Raw genomic sequence first — 24,541 nt, 5'->3', positions numbered from 1 at the left:
AATTACAATTTAGCAGATTAACACTGGAGTGATAAATGAGCATATGATGATGTGCGGGTAGAAATACTGGTGTGCAAAAGAGCAGAAAAGTAAATAAAATAAAAACAGTATGGGGATAAGGTAGGTAGATTTACAGATGGACGATGTACAGCTGCAGCGATCGTTTAGCAGCTCAGGTAGCTGATGTTTAAAGTTGGTGAGGGAAATAAAAGTCTCCAACTTCAGCGATTTTTGCAATTCGTTCCAGTCACTTGCAGCAGAGAACTGGAAGGAAAGGTGGCCAAATGAGGTGTTGGCTTTGGGGATGATCAGTGAGATATACCTGCTGGAACGTGTGCTACAGGTGGGTGTTGTTATCGTGACCAGTAAACTGAGATAAGACGGAGCTTTACCTAGCATAGATTATAGATGATCTGGAGCCAGTGGGTCTGGCGACGAATGTGTAGCGAGGGCCAGCCGACTAGAGCATACAGGTCACAGTGGTGGGTGGTATAAGGTGATTTGGTAACAAAACGGATGGCACTGTGATAGACTGCATCCAGTTTGCTGAGTAGAGTAATGGAAGCTACATTGAGGGAAAAAAGTATTTGATCCCCTGCTGATTTTGTACGTTTGCCCACTGACAAAGGAATGATCAGTCTATAATTTTAATGGTAGGTTTATTTGAACCGTGAGAGACAGAATAACAACAAAAGAATCCAGAAAAACGCATGTCAAAAATGTTATATAATGATTTGCATTTTAATGAGGGAAATAAGTATTTGACCCCTCTGCAAAACATGACTTAGTACTTGGTGGCAAAACCCTTGTTGGCAATCACAGAGGTCAGACGTTTCTTGTAATTGGCCACCAGGTTCGCACACATCTCAGGAGGGATTTTGTCCAAGTCCTCTTTGCAGATCTTCTCCAAGTCATTAAGGTTTCGAGGCTGACGTTTGGCAACTCGAACCTTCAGCTCCCTCCACAGATTTTCTATGGGATTAAGGTATGGAAACTGGCTAGGCCACTCCAGGACCTTAATGTGCTTCTTCTTGAGCCACTCCTTTGTTGCCTTGGTCGTGTGTTTTGGGTCATTGTCATGCCGGAATACCCATCCACGACCCATTTTCAATGCCCTGGCTGAGGGAAGGAGGTTCTCACCCAAGATTTGACGGTACATGGCCCCGTCCATCGTCCCTTTGATGCGGTGAAGTTGTCCTGTCCCCTTAGCAGAAAAACACCCCCAAAGCATAATGTTTCCACCTCCATGTTTAACGGTGGGGATGGTGTTCTTGGGGTCATAGGCAGCATTCCTCCTCCTCCAAACACGGCGAGTTAAGTTGATGCCAAAGAGTTCCATTTTGGTCTCATCTGACCACAACACTTTCACCCAGTTGTCCTCTGAATCATTCAGATGTTCATTGGCAAACTTCAGATGGGCATGTATATGTGCTTTCTTGAGCAGGGGGACCTTGCGGGCGCTGCAGGATTTCAGTCCTTCACGGCGTAGTGTGTTATCAATTGTTTTCTTGGTGACTATGGTCCCAGCTGCCTTGAGATCATTGACAAGATCCTCCTGTGTAGTTCTGGGCTGATTCCTCACCATTCTCATGATCATTGCAACTCATGATCTTGCATGGAGCCCCAGGCCGAGGGAGATTGACAGTTCTTTTGTGTTTCTTCCATTTGCGAATAATCGCACCAACTGTTGTCACCTTCTCACCAAGCTGCTTGGCAATGGTCTTGTAGCCCATTCCAGCCTTGTGTAGGTCTACAAACTTGTCCCTGACATCCTTGGAGAGCTCTTTGGTCTTGGCCATGGTGGAGAGTTTGGAATCTGATTGATTGATTGCTTCTGTGGACAGGTGTCTTTTATACAGGTAACAAGCTGAGATGGAGCACTCCCTTTAAGAGTGTGCTCCTAATCTCAGCTCATTACCTGTATAAAAGACACCCGGGAGCCAGAAATCTTTCTGATTGAGAGGGGGTCAAATACTTATTTCCCTCATTAAAATGCAAATCAATTTATAACATTTTGGACATGCGTTTTTCTGGATTTTTTGTTGTTATTCTGTCTCTCACTGTTCAAATAAACCTACCATTAAAATTATAGACTGATCATTTCTTTGTCAGTGGAGGAAGGCATGGCTAGCCGTTGAGAAATGCTTATTGCAATTTTCGATTATCATGGATTTATCCGTGGTGACCGTGTTACCTAGCCTCAGTGCAGTGGGCAGCTGGGAGGAGGTGCTCTTGTTCTCCATGGACTTTACAGTGTCCCAAAACCTTTTGGAGTTAGAGCTATAGGATGCAAATTTCTGCCTGAAAAAGCTAGCCTTTGCTTTCCTTACTGACTGCTGCGTGTATTGGTTCCTGACATCCCTGAACCTTTTCGATGCTATTGCAGTCCGCCACAGGATGTTTTTGTGTTGGTCAAGGGCAGTCAGGTCTGGAGTGAACCAAGGGCTATATCTGTTCTTAGTTCTGCATTTTTTGAACGGGGCATGCTTATCTAAGATGGTGAGGAAATTACTTTTAAAGAATGACCAGGCATCCTCAACTGACAGGATGAGGTCAATTTCCTTCCAGGATACCCGGGCCAGGTTGATTATAAAGGCCTGCTCGCAGAAGTGTTTTAGGGAGCGTTTGACAGTGATGATGGGTGGTCGTTTGACCGCACACCCATAGCGGATACAGACAATGAGGCAGTGATCGCTGAGATCCTGATTGAAAACAGCGGAGGTGTATTTGGAGGGCAAGTTGGTTAGGATAATGTCAATGAGGGTGCCCATGTTTACGGATTTAGGGTTGTACCTGGTGGGTTCCTTGATGATTTGTGAGAGATTGAGGGCATCTAGCTTAGATTGTAGGACTGCCGGGGTGTTAAGCATATCTCAGTTTAGGTCATAATGCAGTCTATAAAAATATATACAAGTATATGAAAGTACCATCAAAAATAACAGTGTAGCAGGTGCATACAGGCATAGAAAATAGAATGAGCAGTGGTGTTTTATTCTGTAACCTTTACTCAGTACACCGCAGAGCCAAATCAGCAGAGAACTGCTATAACGTGTTGATTTCCATCAAAGGGTTAAGCAATAAACGCATCCACTAATGGAATGGCCTATTGAAAAGATGACTTATTATTTCTAAATGTTCTAAGACCGGTCATGTAAGGATTTTACTACAACCTTGAGTTTAGATATCTGTACCCTCCTCAAACAATGTTTCAACTCTCCCACAATACTATGGTTCAACTAACCCAGAAGCTACATTTTCTCTTTCTAAATAACACTACCCAGAAATGACTCTGACGTGTGTGTGTGTGGGAAAGTGTTTGTGTGTACTGGGTAGGAATCTGCCGGGTAGGAATCCTTTACAAGATATTTTGTGGTTGCCGCTGTGGTAACAAATGATTTGCCTTTCACCAAGTCTGTGTGTTGCCAGAGGAGTTTCAGGAGCACAAAAGTCATATAAAACTTTGGAAACGTACCTCTCCTCTCCAGAAGCTGCCCTGCCAGACACAGCCTGGTTTTACTGGTAGGCCAACATCAACAGATCAACAGGACAACCCCACATTCTGCAGTGTGATACATAGGATGGTACACAGGCCCGGGGGGGGGGGGGGTTAGGATCTCAAACACTGGACGTGCATGTCGGTGTGCATGCGTGTTTCTACAACGGGTGGGTCTAATCCTGAATGATATTTAGTTAAAACTGCATTCCAGCCGGTGTCCATTCCACAAGTTACCACTGGCTAAATCTATGACGTTAAAATGCCTATTTACTCTGTTCCATCTGACTGCTGTCTCATCAGCCCAGCCAGGCAATTTATAAACTTGATCTCCACAATAAAAAGCATCTAGACATTATCTCAGTGGTGGAAAAAGTACCCAATTGTCATACTTGAGTAAAAGTAAAGAAACCTTAATAGAAAATGACTCAAGTTAAAGTGAAAGTCACCCAGTAAAATACTACTCGAGCAAAAGTCTAAAAGTATGTGGTTTTAAAAATACTTAAGTGCCAAAAGTAAAAGTACATTTCTCATGATTTGGTTGGTCTAATTGTATTGCTGTTGCTGTCCTGGGGCTCTGTGGGGTCCGTTTGTGTTTGTGAACAGAGCCCCAGCTCCAGCTTGCTTAGGGGACTCTTATATAGATTAATCTCTCTGTAGGTGATGGCTTTGTTATGGAAGGTTTGGGAATCGTGGTGGTTCTCTCTCTCTCTCTAACTTTCATCTCCCTCCCTCCTTAGAAGAAGACATAACTAAACATCAGGGAAGATTTAAAATGACTCCTCATCATGTTTTAACCTTACAATGAATTTGAACCACAAGTGAAGTTTGTAGTGGGTGACAATACGGATGAAACAGCATCAAGGCACGAGTGAAAACAAAGAGGTCATGTGGATAAAGATGTGAATAGGAACCTCTGGAGTAGACCTCTCCTTCTCCTCCTGATCTCTCTCTCTCTGACAGCTCTCCGTACCCACAGCTCTCTGTATGAGAGGGATACCACGGACAGGCTTTAATGTATATAGCAATGCACGGAACGTGACTTTGAGTGCCACATTGATGACAGTATATTGTGCTGAGCCCCGAGTCTGGTCCCTAGAGGGGCAGGAGGGGGCCGCAGACTCTACAGCTGTGTGTTTGCTGTACTGCAGAACACACAAAAACACACACACACATGTTTGTTTTACTATCCTTGTGGGGACCAAACAATTGATTCCTATTCAAAATCCAATTTTCTCTAACCCTAAACCTAACCCTAACTCTTAACCTAACTCTAACATGAACCCTAACCCTAACCCTAAACCTAACTCCTAACCCTACACCGAACCCCTAACTCTAATTGTAACGCTAACACTAAACCTAACCCCTAAGCCTAAAACAGCCTTTTTCCTTGTGGGGACCGGCGAAATGTTCCCACTTGTCGGAATTTTCCATGTTTTACTATTCTTGTGAGGACATCTGGTCCCCACAAGGACAGTAAAACCAAACACACATACATACAGCAAACTGCAGAAAACACATACATTCCTCTCTCTCCAGGGGGTGTGTATGTGTTAGTCTGTGTGTGTGTCTGGGTCAGATTCTTCTACTGTAACCAACATCGGTCAAACCTGTGGATTTTCAGTAGAACAAGAAATGTAATCTTGTTGTACAACTGACTAGGTATCCCCCTTCCCCTTCCCTTTCCCTTTTCCTTCTCTTAACTTTCCCTTTCATCAGTTTGTTAAGGCATTGTAACGGTAAACATTTGAAAAGGTCCATTTCATGGAATTGAGTGAAAGAATTACTTGATACTTGAAATGATGTGAACCACTGTATTGTCCTGTAATGAACAATACAACTTGATCAGCCAGTCATAAACCATTTTCTCCACTTGCTGGAGTGAATAGAAGGATTTAGGAAATCCCTCTCTCTTTGCTCACTATGTAAATCAATCTCTTGAATGGACTGATTTAATGGACTTCACTTTTAACCAAATCTAAAAAAAATTATGCAAATGATATGTTATAGAGGTGTCCAGACAAAAACCAAGTGAAATTGCAAAAAAGTGTCTGTACACCTCTATAACATGCCATTTACGTACATTTTGTAGATTTAGTTTAAAAAAGTGAACTTCGCATGAAAGCTGAAGGGTTGAATAAGAGTGAAAGGTAACATCACTGTAAAAGGATTTAAGGCCACTTAAATGATTATCAGGGTGATTAACCAAGCTGACGTGGCATTAAACACAAGCTGGTAAATACAGTGAGGGAAAAAAGTATTTGATCCCATGACAAAGAAATGATCGGTCTATAATTTTAATGGTAGGTTTATTTGAACTGTGAGAGACAGAATAACAACAAAAAAATCCTGAAAAACACATGTCAAAAATGTTATAAATTGATTTGCATTTTAATGAGGGAAATAAGTATTTGACCCCTCTGCAAAACATGACTTAGTACTTGGTGGCAAAACCCTTGTTGACAATCACAGAGGTCAGATGTTTCTTGTTGTTGGCCACCAGGTTTGCACACATCTCAGGAGGGATTTTGTCCCACTCCTCTTTGCAGATCTTCTCCAAGTCATTAAGGTTTCGAGGCTGACGTTTGGCAACTCAAACCTTCAGCTCCCTCCACAGATTTTCTATGGGATTAAGGTCTGGAGACTGGCTAGGCCACTCCAGGACCTTAATGTGCTTCTTCTTGAGCCACTTCTTTGTTGCCTTGGCCGTGTGTTTTGGGTCATTGTCATGCTGGAATACCCATCCAAGACCCATTTTCAATGCCCTGGCTGAGTGAAGGAGGTTCTCACCCAAGATTTGACGGTACATGGCCCCGTCCATCGTCCCTTTGATGCGGTAAAGTTGTCCTGTCCCCTTAGTAGAAAAACACCCCCAAAGCATAATGTTTCCACCTCCATGTTTAACGGTGGGGATGGTGTTCTTGGGGTCATAGGCAGCATTCCTCTTCCTCCAAACACGGCGAGTTAAGTTGATGCCAAAGAGCTCCATTTTGGTCTCATCTGACCACAACACTTTCACCCAGTTGTCCTCTGAATCATTCAGATGTTCATTGGAAAACTTCAGACAGGCATGTATATGTATTCTTGAGCAGGGGGACCTTGTGGGCGCTGCAGGATTTCAGTCCTTCATGGCGTAGTGTGTTACCAATTGTTTTCTAGGTGACTATGGTCCCAGCTGCCTTGAGATCATTGACAAGATCCTCCCGTGTCGTTCTGGGCTGATTCCTCACCGTTCTCATGATCATTGCAACTCCACGAGGTGAGATCTTGCATGGAGCCCCAGGCCGAGGGAGATTGACAGTTCTTTTGTGTTTCTTCCATTTGCGAATAATTGCACCAATTGTTGTCACCTTCTCACCAAGCTGCTTGGCGATGGTCTTGTAGCCTATTCCAGCCTTGTGTAGGTCTACAAACTTGTCCCTGACATCCTTGGAGAGCTCTTTGGTCTTGGCCATGGTGGAGAGTTTGGAATCTGATTGATTGATTGCTTCTGTGGACAGGTGTCTTTTACACAGGTAACAAACTTAGATTAGGAGCACTCCCTTTAACCTCTCTGGGGTATGTGGGACGTGACCGTCCCACCTGCGGGACACACTATTCAACAGCCAGTGAAATAGCAGGGCGCCAAATTCAAAACAACAAAAATCTCACAATTCAAATTTCTCACACATACCAGTATTTTACACCATTTTAAAGATAATCTTCTCGTTAATCCAACCACATTGTCCGATTTCAAAAAGGCTTTACGGCGAAAGCATAGCATTAGATTATGTTAGGACATCACCTTGACAAGAAAAATCACACAGCCATTCTCCAAGCAAGGAGAAGCGTCACAAAAAACAGAAATACAGCTAAAATGAATCATTAACCTTTGATGATCTTCATCAGATGGCACTCATAGGACTTCATGTTACACAATACATGTATGTTTTGCTCGATAAAATTCATATTTATATCCAAAAAACCCATTTTACATTGGCGTGTAATGTTCAGAAATGTTTTGCCTCCCAAAACTTCCGGTGAATGAGCAGATCAATTTACAGAAATACTCATCATAAACGTTGATCAAATACTAAACTGTAATTCAAAGATTCAGATACACTTCTCCTTAATGCAACCGCTGTGTCAGATAAAAAAAAAAAAACTTTTACAGCAAAAGCACACTTTGCAATAATCTGAGTACAGCGTTCAGACACGAAACCAAACCCGCCATTTTGTGGAGTCAATAAAACTCTGAAATAATATTATAAATATTCACTTACCTTTGATGATCTTCATCAGAATGCACTCCCAGGAATCCCAGGTCCACAATAAATGTTTGTTTTGTTCGATAAAGTCCATCATTTATGTCCAAATACCTCCTTTTTGTTCGCGCGTTCAGTCCACTACTCCAAATGCACGAAGCGCGCGAAAATGGCACGACGAAAAGTCAAAAGTTATATTTATGTTCATAGAAATATGTCAAACGATGTATAGCATCAATCTTTAGGATGTTTTTAACATAAATCTTCAGTAATATTCCAACTGGACAATTCCAATATCTTCAGAAAAGAAAAGGAACACAGCTCACACTCACGTGAGTACGCGCCTCTGAGCTCATGTCATTTCCTCACTCATCTGACTCCAGGCCCTCTTGTTCACTCCATATTCACAGTAGAAGCATGAAACAACGTTCTAAAGACTGTTGACATCTAGTGGAAGCCTTAGGAAGTGCAAAATGAACCCTAAGTCACTTTGTACTGGATAGGGAATCACTTGAAAAAACTACAAGCCTCAGATTTCCACACTTCCTGGTTGGATTTGTCTCAGGTTTTTGCCTGCCATATGAGTTCTGTTATACTCACAGACATCATTCAAACAGTTTTAGAAACTTCAGAGTGTTTTCTATCCAAATCTACTAATAATATGCATATCCTACCTTCTGAGCCTGAGTAGCAGGCAGTTTAATTTGGGCATGCCTTTCATCCGGACGTCAAAATACTGCCCCCTACCCTAGAGAAGTTAAGAGTGTGCTCCTAATCTCAGCTCGTTACCTGTATAAAAGACACCTGGGAGCCAGAAATCTTTCTGATTGAGAGGGGGTCAAATACTTATTTCCCTCAATAAAATGCAAATCAATTTATAACATATTTTACATGCATTTTTCTGGATTTTTTTGTTGTTATTCTGTCTCTCACTGTTCAAATAAACCTACCATTAAAATTATAGACTGATCATTTCTTTGTCAGTGGGCAAACGTACAAAATCAGCAGGGGATCAAATACTTTTTTCCCTCACTGTAGCTGTTATCCCACACACACGTCTCAGTCCTCAGCATTGCCATAGCAACCACACGGTGGTCCTTGTTGTTGTTCTATTTGGCTCTTGACTGGGTGACAGACCTAACACGCTGTCACAGGGTGTGAGCGTGTGTGTGTTGGTGTGAGAGATGTGTGTGTGTGGGGACATTTGCCTTGGCATATACCCTTCGCACCCCCAGACACACGCACACCCGTCCTCCTGCACCTCCTCCCCCCTCCCTCCTCCCTCAGACTCAACACAGCAATGTGGGACTGGCGTGTGGGTGACAGCCTGGGGAGTCTAGCATCCCCCCCTCTCTCTACCCCTCCTCTCTCCCCCTTCTCCCACAACCTTCCTTCCCCCCATCCCAACTCTCAAATGAAATAAAACTGTATTAAAGTGCAATTAAAATACTTCAAGATACTTTATGGTCATATAAACAGCCTTAACCTTCTCCAACTCCCCCTCAAGCCTCACTCATGCCTCGACATCCCACAATGTCCCACCGACTCGTCGCCTCCGGCTTGCATTCTCTACCCTCGTCTCTTCTTCCCTCCATTCACAGATTCGTCTCTCAGACCCTGTCTGTCTGACCAGGGAGAGCAGAGGAAGAGCTTGGTTTCCATCGCCTCTCCTCCGGTCTTTAGCCTCCTCTAGACACAGACTCTCTTACAACAATATACAAACCTGGTCTGAGAAATAGAGAAATAGAGAAATAGAGAGAGAGAGAGAGAGAGAGAGAGAGAGAGAGAGAGAGAGAGAGGAGGAGAGAGAGAGAGAGAGAGAGAGAGAGAGAGAGAGAGAGAGAGAGAGAGAGAGAGAGAGAGGAGAGGAGGGGGTAGCGGATATTACTGCATTAGTCCCAGATACAGGCTGTTCCACCACTAAGATCACTGACTCATGCTTCCAGTAATGAATTTAGGACACGCTTGACCGAAACGCTATTCTTTCCTATACCCAGCACACACACTCAAGTATGCACACACAAACACAGTCTTTTCTCTGTCAGTTTAACCTAACCCGCTAGCTAATTAAGTGAAGGAAGAGCAAATTTGACAATGAAATTGAATAATTGCAGTAAAGATTTTGATGTTCGTTATGATACCAGGGTATAGAGACGGCTCTGTACTCACTGTACTCACAGCTGGAGAGGATGCTTGAGTGTTTGTGTCTGTGTTACAGGGGGTTGGTGGCACCTGAATTGGGGAGGACGGGCTCGTGGTAACGGCTGGGGCGGAATAGCTGGAAGGGTATCAAATACATCAAACAGATTCCATGTGTCTGATGCCATTCCATTGACTCTGTTCCAGCCATTATTATGAGCCGTTCCTCCCCTCAGCAGTCTCCTGTGGTGTGTCTGTGTGTATGTGTGTGTGTGTGTGTATGTGTGTGTGTGTGTGGGTGTGTGCGTGCGTGCACAGATGTCAGAGTGTGTATGACCCAGTGGCCTGATGCTCACAGACAGAGCTGGTCTTTAAAGGAAGACAGTGTTTATGAACAGGAGGGCCGTACTGACACTGACGGATGTCAGAAGGACATAAAACCTTGCTTATTAACTTTCAAACCTGCGTTGGGTAGAGGGGTTGGGAGCCATGAATCACCACTGACTTAACAAGAGGCCTGAGGGGGGCAAGCAAGGGCCACGTGGTCCTCAACTGCCGAGCTGAAACACACGCGTGTGGAATGGGCCAGTGTGAGTATATTTTACCATGGATTCACCTGTATACCTTTGACATGGAAATGACACTTCCCTACAGTGAACCGTTGTGTTCGTGGGAGTCGCATCTTTCCATAGGAGGGGTCATATTCATCTGTAGGCTAAACAGTTCGGACACTACAGACGTTTCCATGAGGAAAAACCGTTTTTCTTAATGTCTCCTGGTCAGACAAAGACCGCTGTGGCCCTGCCACCTCCCACCGCGGATGCGGAAGGCCGACATCGGTGGATGTGGTGGATTGAGACGCAGCCCATGCAAAAAAACTAATGTCTAGCATAAACAGACACATTTTTCGGTGAATTTGTTATTTATTATTCCTCGAAGCGGATAAATGATGTATATATTTTTTTATGCCCAGCTCAGGAAGCCTCGTGATGATGTGAAGCCTGAGGAAACTGCCTCTTCTGCCTAATGGTACGTCCGACAGTGGTCATAAACAGTTATTTCGGAAAGTATTCAGACCCCTTCATTTTTTCCACATTTTGCTACATTATAGCCTTCTCTAAATTTGATAGAATTCATTTTTTTCCTAATAAAAAAAATAAACAAATAATGAAATCTCACATTTACATAAGTATTCAAACCATTCACCTTTGGCAGTGATTACAGCCTCGAGTCTTCTTGGGTATGACGCTACAAGCTTGGCACATCTGTATTTGGTGAGCTACTCCCATTCTTCTCTGCAGATCCTCTCAAGCTCTGTCAGGTTGGATGGGGAGCGTCGCTGCACAGCTATTTTCAGGTCTCTCCAGAGATGTCCGATCTGGTTCAAGTCCGGGCTCTGGCTGGGCCATTCAAGGACATTAGGAGACTTGTCCCAAAGCCACTTCTGCATTATCTTGGCTGTGTGCTTAGGGTCTTTGCCCTGTTGGAAGGTAAACCGTCACCCTAGTCTGACGACCTGAGCACTCTGGAGCAGGTTTTCATCAAGGATCTCTCTGTACTTTAATCTGTTCATCTTTCCCTCGATCCTGACTAGTCTCCCTGTCCCAGCCACTGAAAAACATCCCCACAGCATGATGCTGCCACCACCATATTTCCTCCCGACGTGACGGTCAAAGAGTTCAATCTTGGTTACATCAGACCAGAGACTCCAGTTTCTCATGGTCAGAGTCCTTTAGGTGCCTTTTGGCAAACTCCTTTTGGCAAACTCCTTTTGGCAAACTCCAATTTTCGTTGTTTTCATTGTTTCTCTATGGATAATTGCAATATTGAGAGTAAAAAAAAATAAAAAATCCCAAACCAGGAAAAATACAACAGAGAAAACTAAATTCTGGAAAATACCCAACATAATTTTATGGGGCCCTTATAGTTGTTTATTAAAAGCCCAGTGCAGTCAAAAATGTGATGTCCTGTGTTTTATGTATATTTCTACACTAAGATGTTGGAATAATACTGTGAAATTATGAAAATGATGGTGATGCCCTTTTAGTATAAGAGCTGTTTGAAAAGGCCTCCTGAAATTTCTGCCTGTGTTGGTGGGATGGAGTTTTGGCCTTCCATGGTGACAATAAAAAAGAGAGTTCCAAACCTCTCTGCCAATAACAGCTAGTTTTCAGTTGTCACCTCCCACTCAGACTACTCCCAGACAGTCCTAGCAAAATTATTGCTTGAGAAATGTATCTTTGCTGAGAAGCAATTATAATTTTTTTGGACCATTTTAATTGAAAACTGAGTAAGGTACTTAATTGTTACCCAGAAATCATTTTTTTTTTTGTCATTTTAGCAGACGCTCTTATCCAGAGCGACTTACAGTAGTGAATGCATACATTTCATTTCATACATTTTTTTTTTTGTGCTGGCCCCCCGTGGGAATCGAACCCACAACCCTGGCGTTGCAAACACCATGCTCTACCAACTGAGCTACAGGGAGTCAATATATGATAATGATAATGATAATGACCTTTAACCATTCTATTCCCAGGTATATTGACAGAAACCACATCTCTGATTCAGAGAGGTTGGGATACATTTGGAAGAAAATTTCGGTTGAATGCATTCAGTTATGCAACTAACTAGGTACACCCTTTCCCTAATTTATTGTACACCAATGACCCGGGGAAGAGTTGCAGGGTAGAGGAGAAGAGAAGAATGTGCCTATATGGCTGCGTTTAGAAAGGCAGGCCAATTCTGATACCAATCAGATCAGTTCTTTCGCCCATAAGTGGGATAAATATCAGAATTAGGCACCTGTGTAAACGCAGACTCAGGGTTCTGTGCAGGCCAGTCAAGTTCTTCCCCAACGATCTCGGCAAGCAATTTCTGTATGGACCTCGCTTTGTGCACAGGGGCATTGTCATGCTGAAACAGAAAAGGCCTTCCCCAAACTGTTGCCACAAAGTTGGAAGCACAGAATCGTCTAGAATGTCACTGTATGCTGTAGTGTTAAGATTTCCGTTAACTGGAACTAAGGTTGCCTAGCCCGAACCATGAAAAACAGCCCCAGACCATTATTCCTCCTCCACCAAACTTTACAGTTGGCACTATGCATTGGGGCAGGTAGCGTTCTCCTGGCATCCACCAAACCCACAGTTGTCCGTCGGACTGCCAGATGGTGAAGTGTAATACATCATCCCAGAGAATGTGTTTCCACTGCTCCAAAGTCCAATGGCGGCGAGCTTTACACCACTCCAGCTGATGCTTGGCATTGTGCATGGTGATCTTAGGCTTGTGTGCAGCTGCTCGGCCATGGAAATCCATTTCATTAAGCTCCCGACTAACATTTCTTCTGCTGACGTTGCTTCCAGAGGCAGTTTGGAACTCGGTAGTTGGTGTTGCAACCGAGGACAGACTATTTTTACGTTCTATACCATTCAGCACTCAGCGGGCACGTTCTGTTAGCTTGTGTGTCATACCACTTCGCGGCTGAGCCGTTGTTGCTCCTAGATATTTCCACTTCACAGTAACAGCACTTACAGTTGACTGGGGCAGAAATTTGTCGAACTGACTTGTTGGAAAGGTGGCATCCTATGACGTTGCCACGTTGAAAGCCTCTGAGCTCTTCAGTAAGGCAATTGTACTAACACTTTTTGTCTATGGAGATTGCATGGCTGTGTGCTCGATTTTATACACCTGTCAGCAACGGGTGTGGCTGAATTAGCCGAATCCACTAATTTGAAGGGGTGTCCACATACTTTTGGTGGTGTAGTGTATGCTTTATAGCTCAAAATAATCTATGTACAAAATAGTGAACAAATACTAAAACAATCCCCTTTTTATGATAGCAGCATATATCTGAAGGTCTTTAGATTGTTTCTCCATGTATGGTTTTACTGCTTAAGAAAGTTGCAATGCTCCGTATGGCTAGCTCAGGCCATTCACTGGAGCTTTCTGAGAGGAGAGTCCTTGGTTGAAAATCACTCAAACAGACAGCACTGACTGCACAAACAGACAGTGTGTCTGACTTTATTTTTTAACTAGGCAAGTCAGTTAAGAACAGTTAAGTTAAGAACTAAAGACCAAAAAAGTGAGACTATAGCTCTAGTTTTCCAATGGTCAATTCAGTTTCATTAATGTGACCAGCTAAAACGACATGGTTGTGGCGCTAGGCTAACATTGGCTATTCTGGTGTAAGGTCTATGTGTCAGAGCTATGTTATGTGAAGTGGTACCTGTGTTTGCCAGTGATGTGTGAATCATATCTGGACACATCTGATAGGACAAGTTGTGTCTAAGGACACACACGCACTGCAGAGATAACAAGTTGTGTCTGTCTGTCTGTCTGTCTGTCTGTCTGTCTGTCTGTCTGTCTGTCTGTCTGTCTGTCTGTCTGTCTGTCTGTCTGTGAACTCCTCCCTATGAGGCAAGATGTTCGGGACCACGAAAGAGTTCACAAAATGTCACATCCCAGTATATCACACTGTGATTGGCTGAGGGGGAAATTAAGTGGAGCCAGTTCAGAAAGGAAACCTGGGTGCCCCGCATCAGATGACGCATCCCAATAGATGCTAGGATCAATCAGGCCTACCTTATTGGGTGGGTATTTAAGATACACGCATCTGCTGTCTCATCTTGCTGCAACTACTATGCGCCGGCCTCTTGCTCTGCATCGACGCTACCTTGTTTGGCTGCTCCGGGGGATCAACCACGTTGCTGCTCTACTGTTGTCAGTCAATAGCGGACACAATCTAGCTAGCTAAGTAGAATTAGCCTTGGGAGTAGCTTATCATATAGCTAGCTACTCGTTTGTTCCCTGTACCAGCTTTCGGGCAGATTTCGGCGCGCTCCGTGAAGACACAGCCCATCATGAGGAATCATCCCCCGACATGCAAGAAGGAGGTAGCCTATGCTAGGCTAGCATACAGGTAAAGCGTTGATATACAGGAGTGAGTAGCAATGTTTTCTAATCATGAGCAGGAGATGGTGTTATCACGATGCGTCGACTGTATTTCAGTCTATCTGCATACCTTTATCGTTGAGTGCAGCATCAATATCGATAGTCATTTTCACTGAGCGTCGCGCAGCTCATGAGAACGCTGGAATTATGCATACTATCAGTGATGGGCTATATTTTAAAGGTCATCCCAATCACATTAGTAGTGACTAGCGCCGGCAGTCAGACCTTAAATATCGTACATAATCATTATGACTAAGGTTATTGTTCTTGGAACTCTATTCCTTAATAACATTCAACTTAATTTGCATACTGGTCCGGATTATTCCGTTGTACAGCTACACTCCTGCTGGTTTCTGCACTGAGCAGAGTATCTGCGTTCATTAGTGCATATTTGTTGCATTAGTCACACTATTAGCATACATTGATGGTATCATTTCATTTCGGAAGTTTACATTCACTTAGGTTGGGGTCATTAAAACTCGTTTTTCAAAGAATCCACAAATTTCTTGTTAACAAACTATAGTTTTGGCAAGTCGGAAAGGACATCTACTTTGTGCATGACAAGTCATTTTTACAACAATTGTTAATAGACAGATTATTTCAAGTTTACATACACTAAGCTGATTGTGCCTTTAAACAGCTTGGAAAATTCCACAAAAGGATGTCATGGCTTTAGCAGCTTCTGATAGGCTAACTGACGTAATTTGAGTCAATTGGATGTATTTCAAGGCCTACCTTCAAACTCAGTGTCTCTTTGCTTGACATCATGGGAAAATCAAAAGAAATTAGCCAAGATTCAGAAAAAAAATTGTAGACCTCCACAAATCTGGTTCATCATTGGGAGCAATTTCCAAATGCCTGAAGGTACCAAGTTCATCTGTACAAACAATAGTATGCAAGTATAAACACCATGGGACCACGCAGCCGTCATACCGCTCAGGAGGGAGACGCGTTCTGTCTACTAGAGATGAATGTACTTTGGTGCGAAAAGTGCAAATCAATCCCAGAACAACAGCAAAGGACCCTGTAAAGATGCTGGAGGAAACAGGTACAAAAGTATCTATATCCACAGTAAAACGAGTCCTATATCGACATAACCTGAAAGGCCACTCAGCAAGGAAGAAGCCACTGCTCCGAAACCACCATAAAAAAAGCCAGACTACGGTTTGCAACTGCACATGGGGACAAAGATCGTACTTTTTGGAGAAATGTCCTCTGAAACAAAAATAGAACTGTTTGGCCGTCATGACCATCGTTATGTTTGGTGGAAAAAGGGGGAGGCTTGCAAGCCGAAGAACACCATCCCAACCTTGAAGCACGGGCGTGGCAGCATCATGTTGTGGGGGTGCTTTGCTGCAGGAATGATTGGTGCACGTCACAAAATAGATGGCATCATAAGGAAGTAAAATTATGTGGATATATTGAAGCAACATCTCAAGACATCAGTCAGGCAGTTAAAACTTGATGTAAATGGGTCTTCCAAATGGACAATGAACCCAAGCATACTTCCAAAGTTGTGGCAAAATGGCTTAACCTGTTAGGGCTAGGGGGCAGTATTGACACGGCCGGATAAAAAACGTACCCGATTTAATCTGGTTACTACTCCTGCCCAGTAACTAGAATATGCATATAATTATTGGCTTTGGATAGAAAACACCCTAAAGTTTCTAAAACTGTTTGAAAGGTGTCTGTGAGTATAACAGAACTCAAATGGCAGGCCAAAACCTGAGAAGATTCCATGCAGGAAGTGGCCTATCTGAGAAGTTATGTTTCATCTTGGCTCTTTTTATTGAAGACTGAGGATCTTTGCTCTAACGTGACACTTCCTACGGCTCCCATAGGCTCTCAGAGCCCGGGAAAAAGCTGAACGATATCGAGGCAGGCTCTGGCTGAAACACTTTATCGCTTTTGGCAAGTGGCCGATCAGAGTACTATGGGCTTAGGCGCGTGCCCGAGTCGACCGAATGCTTTATTTTCTTTAGTCTGTTTACCTAAACGCAGATTCCCGGTCTTAATATTATCGCTTTTTTATGAGAAAAATGGCATAAAAATGTATTTTAAACAGCGGTTGACATGCTTCGAAGTACGGTAATGGAATATTTAGACATTTTTTGTCACGAATTGCGCCATGCTCGTCACCCTTATTTACCCTTTCGGATAGTGTCTTGAACGCACGAACAAAACGCCGCTGTTTGGATATAACTATGGATTATTTTGAACCAAACCAACATTTGTTATTGAAGTAGAAGATATGGGAGTGCATTCTGACGAAGACAGCAAAGGTAATAACATTTTTCTTATAGTAAATCTGACTTTGGTGAGTGCTAAATTTGCTGGGTGTCTAAATAGCTAGCCCTGTGATGCCGGGCTATCTACTGAGAATATTGCAAAATGTGCTTTCACCGAAAAGCTATTTTAAAATCGGACATATCGAGTGCATAGAGGAGTTCTGTATCTATAATTCTTAAAATAATTGTTATGCTTTTTGTGAACGTTTATCGTGAGTAATTTAGTAAATTCACCGGCAGTGTTCGGTGGGAATGCTAGTCACATTCTAGTCACATGCTAATGTAAAAAGCTGGTTTTTGATATAAATATGAACTTGATTGAACAAAACATGCCTGTATTGTATAACATAATGTCCTAGGGTTGTCATCTGATGAAGATCATCAAAGGTTAGTGCTGCATTTAGCTGTGGTTTGGGTTTATGTGACATTATATGCTAGCTTGAAAAATGGGTGTCTGATTATTTCTGGCTGGGTACTCTGCTGACATAATCTAATGTTTTGCTTTCGTTGTAAAGCCTTTTTGAAATCGGACAGTGTGGTTAGATTAACGAGAGTCTTGTCTTTAAAATGGTGTAAAATAGTCATATGTTTGAAAAATTGAAGTTTTTGCATTTGAGGGTTTTGAATAACGCGCCACGGGATTACACTGGCTGTTACGTAGGTGGGACGATTTGGTGCCACCTACCCTAGAGAGGTTAAGGACAACAAAGTCAATGTATTGGAGTGGCCATCACAAAGCCCTGACCTCAATCCTATAGAAGATTTGTGGGCAGAACTGAAAAAGCGTGTGCGAGCAAGGAGGCCTACAAACCTGACTCAATTACACCAGCTCTGTCAGGAGGAATGGGCCAAAATTCACCCAACTTATTGTGGGAAGCTTGAGGAAGGCTACCCGAAATGTTTATCCCACGTTTGACCACAATTTAAAGGCAATGCTACTAAATACTAATTGAGTGTATGTAAACTTCTGACCCACTGGGAATGTGATGAAAGAAATAAAAGCTGAAATAAATCAATCATTCTCGCTACTATTATTCTGACATTTCACATTCTTAAAATAAAGTGGTGATCCTAACTGACTTAAGACAGGGAATTTTTACTAGGATTAAATGTCAGGAATTGTGAAAAACTGAGTTTAAATGTACTTGGCTAAGGTGTATGTAAACTTCTGACTTCAACTGTATATTTACTTCATTCTTATTTGCAGCAGTAGATTTAGGCTATTTATTAGCATTTCTAGTCATGTGTCATGCATTTTACACACCCATCTTGTGTTCTAGTAGTATTATTGTAGTGGCTGGTCTTACTCTATACTATTGTAGCGAGCACTTCATTCTAGTCATATATTAGTACTGGTATTAATTCATTTTATGAGCATTTGGTTTTTTTCATGTCTTTCATACTATACTGAACAAAATTGTGTCTTTGTTTTGTATGTTTCAAATGTTCTTGTCTGTATGCCGAAAACTGTACATGTCAACATGTTTACACAGGGCACAGCCGTAAAAGAGATCCAGGTCTCAGTCTGTTTTCCCTGTTAAAATAAAGATTTAAAAAAATATAAAAAAATAAAAAAAAAACGCAACATGACATGATTTCAACAATGTTACTGAGTTAGATTTCATATAAGGAAATCAGTCAATTGAAATAAATTCCTTAGGCCTTAATCTATGGATTTCACATGACTGGGAAGGGGCGCAGGCATGGGTGGGCACAGGCCCACCCACTTGGGAGCCAGGCCCACCCACTGGGCAGCCAGACCCAGCCAATCAGAATGAGTTTTTCCCCACTAAAGGGCTTTATTTACAGACAAAAATACTCCCCAGTTTCAAACTGTCCAGGTGGCTGGTCTCAGACGATCCCACAGGTAAAGAAGCCGGATGTGGAGGTCTTGGGCTGGCATGATTACACGTGGTCTGCGGTTGTGAGGCCGTTGGACATACTGCCAAATTCTCTAGAATGACGTTGGAGGCGGCTTATGGTAGAGAAACAACATTCAATTCCCTGGCAACAGTTTTGGTGGACATTCCTGCAGTCAGCATGCCAACTGCACGCTCCCTCAAAATTTGAGACAGTGGCATTGTGTTGTGTGACACACCTGCACATTTTAGAGTGGCCTTTTATTGTCCCCAGCACAAGGTGCACCTGTGTAATGATCATGCTGTTTAATCGGCTTCTTGATATGCTACACCTGTCTGGTGGATGAATTATCTTGGCAAAAAAAATATTTTATTTAACCTTATTTAACTAGGCAAGTCAGTTAAGAGCAAATTCTTATTTACAATGACAGCCTGCCCTGGCCAAACAATGGAAGACGCCGGGCCAACACTAGCTATTCTTTCCACAGCATCTGCTGGAGCATTGCAGTACCATGGCACACCATTTTAGGACAGTAGTAAGCAAGTTTATGTGTGTTATCCAGGGGCGGAAATCCCGGGGGGGACGGGGGACACACGACCCCCCCATCCTGGGAAAAATATGATTTGTCCCCCCCAATATATCACTGAAACATAACTATGTAATTTAAATAATATTAATAATACGCAATGAAAGCAATTGTGCTGATTATAGACACTTAATAGCGCGTTTTTAAGTTTCAAAAGATTGCAACCCCCCCACCCTTTGCCTCACAATGGTTTGATCCACTGCCAGTTCCTTAGCTTGCTCCGTAACAGAGAGGTCGTATCTACTGTCTGAAAGGCACTCAATGCACGTAACTGACGTGAGGTTAATCCAGTCAATCGCGCACACACACTAGCTGAATATGCAGAGCTAGCGCGCAAATATTAACTATTAAGCTAGCTAGTACCTATTCCATTTATGTGGCGTCGTCAAAGATGCAATCTTTTCTATCGTCAATTTATTCCAAGATCAGCATGCAGATGATGTAAGTTAGTGCTTCAAAGTCCCTGTGATAAGGTTAGCGATAAACTGAACAGAACTACACTCTTCTACCATTGTTTTAAATATATGTAATGGTCTCGTTGCAAAAGCTAAATTGTCGCAAGGGAACTTTTATTTATATATTTTATTTCACCTTTATTTAACCCGGGTAGCAAAGATTATAGCAAACACCACTGAATTGGCGCTCGCTAGCTTTGCAAATTCAGCTATTGTTAGAAGCCAGTCAATATGAAACAAAAGATTAAAATTACAAAAGGTTGCAGCATATGCTGTGTAAATGGTGAACTCATACAGCTGTCAACTCTTGTCACTGCAATCCGTTTCACATTTGCTAGCTACCTTTTAGATCGAAGCCCAAATAGAATGATAGAAGATAAGATGATAGAAGCCCATCTCCTACTGTAAATAACCTACATACTGTGTGTGTGTAGCCAACCAGGTAGAAAAATGGCAGAAAAATGGCAGAAAAAAGACGGACATCAGAGTATTTTTCAGTACACCAAAACGCAAAGTAAGAACCCTAGTAGCCTAATATCTCAGACTAGTTGATAAAATGTTCATAAGAAAGAAGTGAAATGCTAATGGAATGTTTCACAATGATGTCATTAGGCAGAGCAGGCAACAGATGGCACACAGACAGCAGAGTTGGGGACAGATATGCAGGGACAGACTGGCAGAGACAGGGAGTCTCAGGTATGTTTGTTGAGTCTTTGTTTGGCAACATTATGAAAGGTTCTCAATTTTACTTGTAAAATAGGAACATAATTGGAAAATGCCATGGATACCCCCACTCTCAACTTAAACTGGTGACTGAACTAAGATTTGTTAAAGGCAATGGTATTGCTGTTGTGATTAGTTGTGTAGTTTTGGGTACCGTTAGTTAGGAGTATGGCAAACACCTTATTTCTTTGGTTCCTCAATATACATTTACCATATTAAACGTAGGCTATGTGTTACAGCACTACTTTTGGTGTTCCCCTCAGGAATTGCTCTTGAGAAAATTTAATGTAATTGTCCCCTCCAAAGTTGATATCAGATTTTCGCCCCTGGTGTTATCATGCATGCTTGTACATAGTGCGTGTGCAGGCATCTTATACCACCGAAGCAACTTGTGCTGGTCCTAATGTGTGGGTTCTACAAGAACTGTACAGCAGTCAAGTATTCAGGATCTCTTGTGCTACTTGAATGGTGTTTAGTCTGTCATCGGCTAAACATTACTGGGTCTTTTCAGTATATTCACAGAAGATACTTCTGCCCAACCCTCCCCTTTCCTCCTCAGACTTTAAGTTCTCACCCTGGACCTTAGTGGGGAAATTGACGAGTATAGCTGCGCGATGACTAATCAAGGCTTGCGATAGTTTCAGCCGTGTTGAATGGGTTGTTGATACTACCATGATCTAGCATGTGCTGGGCTTGCTAAACACCCACATGACGATCAGTGCCGGCGATCAAGTGTTCATTGCCTCTTATGGGAAGGTTTGTTAGAGCTTATTCAGACTCTCTTATATGCAGGCTTATTTTGTAATCTACGGGGTCTATGTCTCTCGTTATCAATGACAAGATACAGGGTTTTCGGCTTCTCTATCTGTCCCTGCATCCACACTGAAGAACATAGGGCGTGGTCTTCTACTTCCTACGAACGCTATATTAGATTAAACGCCAAGGAGATTTTGGATGCCAAAAGTGATGAGTTCATCTGCGAGATCCCGTGACTTATATAGTTCACTATGTCGGCGTTCAGCCCACAGTCAATAGCTTCGCTTCGGTAGTCATCGTAATGAAGTTCAGTGCATATCAGTACAGGTGGTTGGCTGGGTGCTTATTACTTAGGTTGCTTATAGTAGGCCATAGATGATTAGGCTATTGATACAGTTCAGTGATAACACACGGCGGTGCTTCTTTAGGGCGGCTGGGTTCACACTGCTTTGTGGCAGATAGGAAAGATGGTCACGTGTGCCAAGATGAAGCTCATCTTGCCTCCAGCGAGGGTACCCGGCGGTACGTCATCAAGGGAGGGATAGGAGTTATACGTTGCTCAGTATGCACGTATGGTTAACATTCTATTTAGGACTGATTTGCGTGATAGGATGACTTTAGGTGGTCATTCGGTAATATTTCAACAGTGCTTCTGACGTTGCTGCACGTAGTCGTCTGGCGTAAGGTTCTGCTGTTTTGGGGATTGGTATAGCTCGCTTTGCTCGGACAGTGAGTTACCCTGAAGGAGCAGAGACTACATCGCCAAGACTTGCATTATCCATTTCTGAATAAATTGTTAAACATATTTTTACGTGGTGTTTTAGTTTATTTTGAAATTATGCGGAACCAGTTCAGAAATTAGAGGCTTGTATCAATCATGCCTACCTTATTGGTTGGGTATTTAAGCTATACGGGTCTGCTCTCCCATCCGGCTATCGTTTGCTGCTACTGGTACTATGCACTGGCTTCTTGCTCCCACCACCACCCTGCCTCTCCACCTGTTAGATTCTGTGTTCCTGCCTGGGGGATTGGTATAGTTTACCGCACTCACTGCCCGTAGACTATATTTTATATGGATCTTTTACTCAGGCAGTGAGTTACCCTGAAGGAGCAGAGCCTATATCGCCAAGACTTTCATTATTCATTGCTGAATAAAATGGTAAAAAATATTTATACGATGCACTTTCCTTCTGAAATGACTTTTGGAACAGCCTGCTTGCACACTCCACTGACTGCCATAATGATAGATAATAGAGATGGAAGAGAAAGGAGGAGAGATATGTCCTGCCAATGTTCGTACAACAAACCCATTCTTCCCCTAATTGGCTTGTGTGGAGTGTTGTAGTGATTGGCAACCCAATCCCTCCGAAACCAAAACTCAGCCGGGCTCATGACATTTCTTTAACATCACCAGATTACTAAATTGTTCCCATCATCGCCCCTCTCTTTATTACAGTGACTTTTGTTTGGACCTGTGTCTGAGAGGGGAAAGCACACACACACACACACACACACACACACACACACACACACACACACACACAGTGTGTCACATGTCAAACCCACCCAAATCACCCTACTTCAGCAGCATTCTACCTCTACTGTAAGTGAGTCACTGGTTAAAGTGGCAATATGTCACTTTTTGGGTGACCTGACAAAATTCGCAAAGAAATATGAGTTATAGATCTATCATTATAATCGAAAGCAAGTCTAAGAAGCGGTAGATGTGTTCTATGTGGGCTATTTCTATGCTCCCCGTTCTTAAGTTTTGTTTTTGCATCTTTTACTTTCGGTTTTGTACACAACATTCAAAACAGACGAAACAACAATATTTTTGGTTATGGAAAATATATTTCACAGCGGCTTAGATGGTACAATGATTCTCTACACTATCCTAGCTTATTTTGTCACATAAACTGAAATTAGGCGAACTATTCGAGTTCTAGCAATCAGGAAATGGCGGATCGATTTCTGCGTAGTGCAACTTTTAATACAGACCTAATACTGCCATAGACCGTCTGCTGGCCTGGACCTCACAGCAGGAGACAGGCTAGAAACCTGAGCTGGAGCACAGCTAACATAACATGGGAAGGATGATGAGCTACCTGGCTCTACACTGCAGCCCGCTCTGGCAAAGGTGAAACTCTAAATCCATATTAGACCTTTTCAAAGCAAAATAACTACCAGGAGTGTGTGTGTGCGCGCGTGTGTGCCTGCTTGCGTGTGTGTGAAAGCTAGATGGAAACTTATACTATCAAGACGAGCCAAACATATTACAAGCACAGTAAGTGTATAATCACTTTGTATTCTCACTAGGATTTTCCATAATGTAACAGTGTAGGTGATGCAAAGCTGTTACAACATCATCTATGTATCTTAACCACAACGGTGCCGTACTGTCAGCCAACTCCGCCTCACTACAAGGTGTGGAAAACCCAATGGTGTACAGTACATAAACATACAGTATATATGTCTATGGGAAAACCCCAGGAAAAAGAGACTCCGGTTTCAAGAGCTGTAAAATATCACCAGCTCTGTCATCCAAGTCAGACAGCGACAATAATGAGTCTCCTTCAGGAAGTACCTGTGACTCGCTCCGTTGAGACATGGTCATCAGAATCAGAGACTGCTTTGCGAGCGGGTGGTTGGAATATGTTCAGAGATTCTGCAGATAACATTGATGAGCTAGCCAACTCTGTCACCGGCTTCATTAGGAAGTGCATCTGCAACGTTGTCCCCACAATGAAGGTTCGCTGCTTCCCTAATTAAAAGCCCTGGATTAACACTGAGGTTGGCGCTAAGGTAAATGACAGGGCTAAGCTAAATGACAGCTCCTTGGAATAAGACCAAGGAGCTGATCGTGGACTACAGGCAACAGGGCGGCAGTATCCCATCCACATCGAGGCAGCAGTAGTGTCGGTCGAGAGCTTCAAGTTCCTTGGTGTCCAAATCACTAAAATGGTGACAGCACCTCTTCCCCATCAGGAGGAGCCCCCGGAAAATCGTTAAAGACTCCAGCCACCCAATCCATAGACTGGTCTCTCTGC

At 42.9% G+C, this 24,541-nt stretch overlaps 1 protein-coding gene across 1 annotated transcript in view; it reads right to left on the bottom strand.

The window, feature by feature from the left end:
* The window catches only part of LOC106584030 (inactive tyrosine-protein kinase transmembrane receptor ROR1), a 194,172-nt gene that overhangs the window by 44,476 nt on the left and 125,155 nt on the right, over window positions 1-24,541 (bottom strand). The window lies entirely within an intron of this gene.

The sequence above is a fragment of the Salmo salar genome, chromosome 23 (assembly GCF_965601325.2).
Source record: "Salmo salar chromosome 23, fSalSal1, whole genome shotgun sequence".
In the NCBI taxonomy this organism is placed as follows: Eukaryota; Metazoa; Chordata; class Actinopteri; order Salmoniformes; family Salmonidae; genus Salmo; species Salmo salar.
The sequence above is the reverse complement of the archived record's forward strand: the minus strand, read 5'-3'. Positions and strand labels throughout refer to the sequence as shown.